The sequence below is a fragment of the Equus caballus genome, chromosome 16 (genome assembly GCF_041296265.1).
Source record: "Equus caballus isolate H_3958 breed thoroughbred chromosome 16, TB-T2T, whole genome shotgun sequence".
Taxonomy (NCBI): domain Eukaryota; kingdom Metazoa; phylum Chordata; class Mammalia; order Perissodactyla; family Equidae; genus Equus; species Equus caballus.
Window position 1 is genome coordinate 64,375,199 of NC_091699.1, and position 7,993 is coordinate 64,383,191.

Sequence of the window (7,993 nt, forward strand, 5' to 3'; positions counted from 1 at the left end):
GGAACGTTCTGCTTCAAAGGAAGGCGCCTGTCCGCAGGAGCTGAAAATGATGACTCAGGGCCTCTGAACTCCTGCCACTCGGCTTCCTTCCCTGGCTTGTTTGAAGGATGCTTTTCATTTGCTCTTTCTATTCTGCTCCCTAGAAACAACCAGAGCAGAGGGAAGTTCTGGGAGCTTCAGGTTAAAATATGCAGGACGCATTCCTTCATCTCACCTGCATCCCGAGATCCCCAGCTGCTGCCCTCTCATTGCTCCCTGCCCGCAGTCATGGGGCAAGTCTGCCGTTCCCTGCGGGCTCCCCATAGTGACAGCTTAGCAACCCCTCCCTGAGCCTTCTGGGAATTGTCTGACAGCAGGGAGGGAGAAGAGAAACTGAGGAGCTGCGGGGACCACACCCTGTGACCCCGCTGTTCCCTCTCCTGGCTCCTTTTGCACACTTCTCTCTCTGCCCTTCCTGTTTTCTTTCTTGCCCCCTGCTCTCTTTGCTTCCAAAGTAAGAACCCATTTCTCTCCACTTTCCTAAACGCAATAATCATTTCTGTCAGGCCCAAGAAAGGAGCAAATTAATGAAATTCCTGTCAATAAAAAGAGGATATTTGTTCAATGGAAATTGTGCTTGAAGACGATAAAGAGCATCACTCGAGGCTGAGGGTTCAGAAGAATAAAGAAGTGATTTTGAGGGAGGTTTAGTTTGGGGGGGATTCAGATTAAGCATCGATATGTTCTGCATGCAGAGACTGGTTGCTTCACGGGGCGGAGGGAAGAGCTGGTAGAGGTTGGTGGTGAAGAGCCTGGAATCTGGAGTTAGATTGGTCTTGCCTGTGCCGTGGACGAACTGTGTGACTTCGGGAAGGTTGCTTAATCTCTCTGCCTCTGATTCCTCATCCACAAAATGGGAATATTCGTTAAACCCTGCAGATGTCATCGTTGTCATGATAAGTGAGTGATTTTATATCACAGGCTCAAAATAATGCTTGGCGTATAGTAAGTGTGTTGTAAATGTTTGCTGCTAGTATTAGCCTAAAACAAGGTCACTAACATAAATTTATTCAGAGCAAAGAATTAATCTCATTTCATTAATTATAAGACTAATGATAATTATAGCTATAATTTCACAAATAAAATGGCTCTAATATATAGAAAAATGAAACTTGAGAATTTAGTTGTTTTTTAGATCAATACATTCAAAAGAAAGATTATAGTTTGGGTAAAACAGAAGCCACAAATGAGAATGGAAATACTGTATTTATTTCATATAATAGCTGAAAGGCTTGAAATGAAATGAAGCTGATGAGAATGGTGATAATTTAGCTAAATAAAACATACAGTGCCTCCAAATCACTGAATATTTTGTCTTTCTGTTTGTCTCCTGAAATGGTCTATAGAATCATAAAATGTGTCCCATGTTGAAGACTATAGCCTCAGTTGCTGTCACTGAGCAGAAATACTGCCTTTCGGAAGTGATTTAGTTATTTCGGAAGTAACCGAAATACAGCAAAGGTGACTGGAATCTTTAAGGGCACAGTCTGGGTCTCGTTCATCTAGGTAGCTCCTGAGCCCATTATAGATGCTCCTTACGCAACACTGTTCTGCAGATATTCAACCCTCAGTGAATGGTGAATGGACGGCAACCAAAATACTAAGTGAACGTGAACACTTGAAGACACACACACACTGATAGCTAAACGATTATTGAGCACGTACTATGTGCAATTCTATGTTGAGAACGTTACCTCACTTTATCCTCACCATAACCAGTTAGGTATTATCTCACACCCACTGTATATATGAGGAAACGGAGGTTTACAGAGGTTATATAAGTTCTCATACAAGTCATAAGTATTTGAGCCAAAATTCAAATCCAAACTGTCTCTAATTTTGTATGCTTCACAATGCATTATAAATGAAACAAAAAGAGAGTGATTTTTAAATTAAGTATTATTAAAGTTATCTGAAAACATGTAAAAGTATTCTTTTGCAAAAATCAGAGATGTATAGAATCTGTTTTCTGACATAAATGCTTTGTAACCATATATTGGTTGGTTATTACTGCTTAACAAACACCTCAAAACTCAGTGGCTTTACAAGACGTGGAAGCAACCCAAGTGCCCACTGACTGATGACTGGGTAAAGAAGATGGAGTATACGTATATATAACAGAATACTACTCAGCCATAAAAAAAGACAAAATCGTTCCCTTTGCAAGAACATGGATGGACCTTGAGGGTATTTTGTTAAGCGAAATAAGCCAGACAGAGAAAGACAAACGCCATATGATTTCACTCATATGTGGAAGATAAACAAATACGTGGACAAAGAGAACAGATTAGTGGTCACCAGAGAGGAAGGGGGTTGGGGGACAGGCATAAGGGGTAAAGGGGCACATATATATTATGACTGACAAATAATAATGTACAACTGAAATTTTACAGTGTTATAAACTATTACGACCTCAATAAAATTTTAAAAAAACATCATTCTGAGAAGGGATCTGTAGGCTTCCCCAGGCTACCAAGGGCATACAACAAAAGCAAAAACAAACAAACAAACAAAAAAACCTCAGTGGCTTTAACAAAACAAGTGTTTATTATTGTTCATGCATTGTGTGTCAGCCGGTGTTTGGCTGACGCAGGCTGGGCTGGGCTGGACAGTTCTCCTTGCACTGGGGGCCTCGGCTTGTCTGGGGCCCAGTTTTGCTTCAGCCTGCAGTGGCTGGGGTGACCGTGCTCCACATGAGTCTCATCTTCCTCCTGGGACCAGGAGCTGCTCAGAGCATGCTCTTCTCACGGTGATAGATAGAGGTGCAAGAGGGGAAAGCCCCACCGGGTGAGTCCCTGCTTGTGTGACATCAGGGCAAGTTACCTGGGCAAACCCAAAGTCAGGGGATGAGGAAATTTACTCCGGTAAGTGGAGGTAAGGGCAGGTGCAAAGTCAATGGTGTCTCATTTAGAGTCTAATTAGACAAGCAGAACTACTATGAGAGACATAGACTAAGGGATTCATTCTAGGGATTAAAATTTATGCAATTGTGGGAGCTGGTTAAGAAGTCAAGGTAGGGATCTTACCTCTGTATCTGGTGTTGAGCCTGAGGTAATCAGGGCCAGCAGTTGGGAAGGAAGGTTAGACATACCGTGGTAAGAGAAAGACCAGCTGGAACCCATGTCAGTCTCTAACTGTCTCCAAACACGAGGACGTGAGTGACTTGCAGGAGAAGCTGGTGCTGTCCTGGCTCTGGAGCTGCAGAAGGTGGAAGGTTTCCAACAGGAGCTGGAGGAGCTGCGGGGTGGCTGCGGCTCCCTGCCCACAAGGGGAGCCAGCAGGTCAGTGAGAATGTGTAGGAGCCGCAAGAGTGCCAACCTACACCCACTTTCAGAATATAAAAACATGGCTGCTGTTTCACTTCCCTTCTCCAAAACATACAAATTTTTCTTGTGGCAAACTTAATCCAGGACCAGACAGAGAAGACCATTTTGGGAAATGTACCTCCAGCTTAGCTCAGGTGACAAAACAAAGCTGCCACACATGGAAAAGGGAGTTGATTCAGGCAGAGATAAAATATTGAGGCCAATAATGCAAATGACCACAAACAGTAACTGCAGAGGAACTGACACTGCGTGAGAGGAGTAATTGCATGCCACTGCCAATTCTTGCTTATTGAAACTGAAGATTTCAATGCCCCTCATCAACTTTATAAATCATGCTTCTCCTCGCTCCAGAGAAAGCAATAAATGTGGATTATAGCAGGGCTGTTAGACACAAAAGGGCAAGTTAGATGGTAAAATGATAAGAAATAGGCCCACAGGTAGAAGATTACAGTGCTGTTGACAATTCATATGATGCTTATTGACTATGTCATATCCTTGCCGTGAGTAAAGAGAAAATAAGAGCCACCTTATTTAGGTTTATCCTTGGTGAGAGTTACACAGAAACAGCTGGAGAAAGTGAGGCAGAAAAATGATATATGACCAAGAAACAATAAGGCATTGAGGAAAGAGCACTGGATTAGGGATCTGGAGATCGGGGTCCCGTTCCTGATAGACCACAACTGGTCATACAACTCTGAGTAAGTAAGTGATTGCATCTTGATTTCCTCATCTGTAAGTGGAGGGGTTGGACCAAATAAATCTCTGGCTGCTGTCTCTACCTCATGAGCCAAATAAGACCTTAGACTATCCCTCTGACTTCCACTCTCCTACGTGCTGCCATGTTTCTCTGTCTCATCTTTGCAGCTGCCTGCTTAGACTTCGGTGCAGGGGCACAGATACCCAAATTAGATACCCAAGTACTGGATTCTCTTGCTAGAAAAGCTGCCATATAATTTTGCTTAGTACAATTTACCTTGTTTATGTCTGTTTCTCCACTCTCTTTTCCTGACTCAAAGAGGTATGGATATGGGGATATGTGAATTCTGCTCCTCTTGGAATAAGCCAATGGCTCAAAACAAGATATTGTGCTAATTTTTTCTTCCTGGCATTGAGAAGAACAAATCAACTGAGGGGGAGGGAAGAAGGATGGTTATATGATGTTAGGCGTGAAAAGGGGTTGAGGTGGCATGTTGGAGGAGAGATGAGGGAAAATCAATCCTTGCAAAATATAACACTTCTGTAATTCACAAGCAAAACTTTTCTGCATTGGAGCACAGAGAGTGGCGCACATGTGACAATGCGTATCTCTCCAGCTGCGACTATTTTTTTTTTAATCGAAAGTTTTTAAGATGGGGGAATGCATTTATAGCCCTGCTCTGATTTAGGAACTGAGAGCTATAGAATCCGAATTGGATTGCCCAGTTAACCCCTGCTCTGAAGGACCACCGCAGAGTGCGAATAAAATGAACAATGTTGTTCACGCATTGTACCATGGGCGGAGCTAGCTCCAAATAGCCCTACAAGTTACCCCGGGTTACCTGTGCAATGAGCCGCCTGGGACCAGGACCTCCTTTCTCCTGCTGGAAGAGGCTATATCTAAGATCAGCTTCCTATAGGACCAGGACCTTACATCATCTCAAGAGCCAAATTTTCCACAGAATCAGAGCAGCTGGCTTCCTCAGACAGCTTCTATAAACAGCTGGCATCCCAAATCCAGGCTGCTTGGTAATAAATATTCTTTATCCTCCTTCCCCCTCACTCCAGCAATGTGAAAATAGACAGACAAAACGAGGGAAGGGCTACTTCCTGTGGAACAAAGCCCACATTGTGTCTAGCAGGCGTCACGGCTGTATTCATTAGAAAATATACACCAAGACCCAGTTACACATGCAAGAAATCTATTGGGGATAATGTCTTTGAAAAGTAAGTGGAGAGGAATCAGCAGAGAAAGACTTCAGACCACAATGTGGACCTGACATCTGTGTCAAGAAAGGAGGAAGGCAAGCAGATTTGGGAGGGAGAACCTCAGACAGGTGTTGTACTCACTTGTGGAGTAAAGAGCTTAATACAGGCATGGAAAAAGGCAGCCCCTGTGAGGTTTTCGCCAGGATGAAATGGGATTAGCTTTGTAGTTCGTATAATCTTCTTCACAGGAGAATGAATTTCAGTATCATTGGCAATTCCAGCTGCTTTCAAAGCACTGTTTTCTTATAACGGGAGTTGTGCCATCGTTTCCCAAACTCAACACAAGTTCATTTGTCTTTGACTTATGTGCTTGATGGATAATCTTTAGTTTATCATATTTATAATTTCCGAATGGTGGTGGCAGATTGATCTTAAAGAAACATCTTGCTTCAGAAATACTATAAATCCCTTTGCAGTTTCGTCCAAATTAACTCCATGATATATTACAGATTTGAAATTGCGATGTTCAACAGAACGAAGAGGTGACCTGTAGTGGTCACTTCTTCAGAAGCCACGTGAAGAAGTTCTTTTTGATCCAGCAATTTCATTTATTGGTAGGTACCCAGGGAATCTGCAGGTACGCAAGGAGAACGGCACCCAGCGTCCCCTGCTGTGCCTCTGAGATAGTCTGGGCCAGCACAAAGATTGCCCTTAGAAAAGTTCCACGCTAGGCAAAAATGACCAAGTCCTAGTACCTGTGTGACGTCACTGGCTGGGAGGTGCTCAACAAGTGTGGTCTTCCTGTAGATCCCAGAGACCCTAGAAGAGGAGGCTGTCAGCTAGCTGCACTCCTCGCGGTAGCTCTCTCTTGAGTGAAGTCTGAGAGGTACCCATCCCTGGCTGCCTCACCCGTCTTGGCATGCCTTTAGATAGGATAATGAAAGATGAGTACAGTATGAATTTCTGTATTGCTGACCCTGCCCTTGTGAGTTTTCCCTTTCTTCAATCAAATCTATTCCTTAATCTTCATGATGTGACCTTATAAAATTGGTCCTGAAGTTTGATGCATAAGTTGGGTGGAGGTGGGAGACCCAGCCACTTATTACAATGTGATGAACCCATGTAAGAAGACCACCTCTCCTTATTTCCCTGCTATCCAGGTGCCACTGTGGGGATTCTGTGGCTGGGGAGGAGAAGCCACAGTGCGTGGTTGTGCCCACAAACACCAGTGGTCAGCTGGGCCTCTTGGGCTTTAAAAATACTCTCACAGTTCATAGAACATGCTGCTCAATAAATGTTAATTGAGTTGAATAATAGCATGTGTTTTTAGCAGTCACAAAGATGGTCATCTTCAGTAAAATGACATCTTTTTTATACATATATATCTCCACATATTTTTTTTTTAGGAAGATTGGCCCTGCGCTAACGTCTGCTGCCAATCCTCCGCTTTTTTGCTGAGGAAGACTGGCCCTGAGCCAACATCTGTACCCATCTTCCTCTGCTTTATATGTGGGACACCTACCACAGCATGGCTTGACAAGTGGTGCATAGGTCTGCACCTGGGATCTGAACCAGCGAACCCTGGGCCACCGAAGCAGAATATGTGAACTTAACTGCTGTGCCACAGGGCCAGCCCCCAAATGACCTCTTTTTAAGAACAATTTGCACAGAATCTATAAGAGCAATTAGCAGGTGAGTTTCCACTGTGTTTAGAAAAGCACTGTTGCTCATGGTCTCCAGAGACAGAGTAGAGTAGAGTGTCTTGATGGTTATTATTGCAAAACAGTGCTTTTTGGTTTTTTTGTGTGTGTGTGAGGGAGAGTGGCCCTGAGCTAGCATCCATTGCCAATCCTCCTCTTTTTGCTTGAGGAAGATTGTTACTGAGCTAACATCTGCGCCAATCTTCCTCTGTTTTATGTGGGATGCCACCACAGCATGGCTTGATGAGCAGTGCTTGATGAGCAGGATCCAAACCTGCAAACCCCAGGCTGCCAAAGTGGAATGCACGAACTTAATCAACTTATAAGCAACATCAGAAGAAAAAGGTGAGCAGAGTACTATGGAATCCCACTTCTATAATTTTAAGCAGGCCATGAAGTTTCAAGTACGTGCCTCCATCTATCACCCAACTTGATGTTTGAACTTGGTACTAGATGTTGTTTGACAACCAATATTCCCTGTCCGGTCCTTCTAACTCTCCTCTGTACTTCAGGGGCTACAAGTCTATGAACTATACTTCCCAGAACCTCTTGTTTCCAGCCCTGTGGATATCATTTACATTCTGTCAATGAGAGGCACTTACAGAAAGGGGGAGTGGAAGTGGAAGCCATTTTCTCCTTCCTCTAGTAGTGGCAGCAGATGGTCATATGGGCTTTGCATATACACAATTTAATTTTTGCAGTGGCTTTTGAGTTTTTCTGATATTCACCTGACTCAGGGCTACAGAGGAGCTGGGAAGTTAGCAGTGAGGTTCAACCTGTTACTGACCCTGCGTGACAGCAGCGTTTCTCTGTCTTCTGAGACTATAATCCTAGCAGTGAAACTGAAAGCTAATGCCTGCTTCCTGCCTGTAACTTTGCCAGCCCTTTCAACAGTTTTGTGATCACCAAATTCTCTGTATTAGACCTTATGTCCTTTGAAATACCTCAACTGGTCTCAGTTTTCCTGAATGACAGAGACTTGTCCAGGACATCTTCTCCTAGGAATTCTCCATCTCTATGTTG

The 7,993-nt window shown here is 43.7% G+C and overlaps 1 long non-coding RNA gene across 1 annotated transcript; it reads right to left on the reverse strand.

Annotated features, from left to right (window-relative positions):
* Positions 1 to 2,563: 2,563 nt before the first annotated feature.
* On the reverse strand, positions 2,564 to 3,376 carry LOC111768492 (uncharacterized). Its single transcript, XR_002800892.2, has 2 exons — positions 3,066 to 3,376; positions 2,564 to 2,862 (listed from the first exon to the last, which is right to left on the reverse strand). It is a non-coding gene; the product is annotated as an uncharacterized lncRNA (long non-coding RNA).
* Positions 3,377 to 7,993: the final 4,617 nt, after the last annotated feature.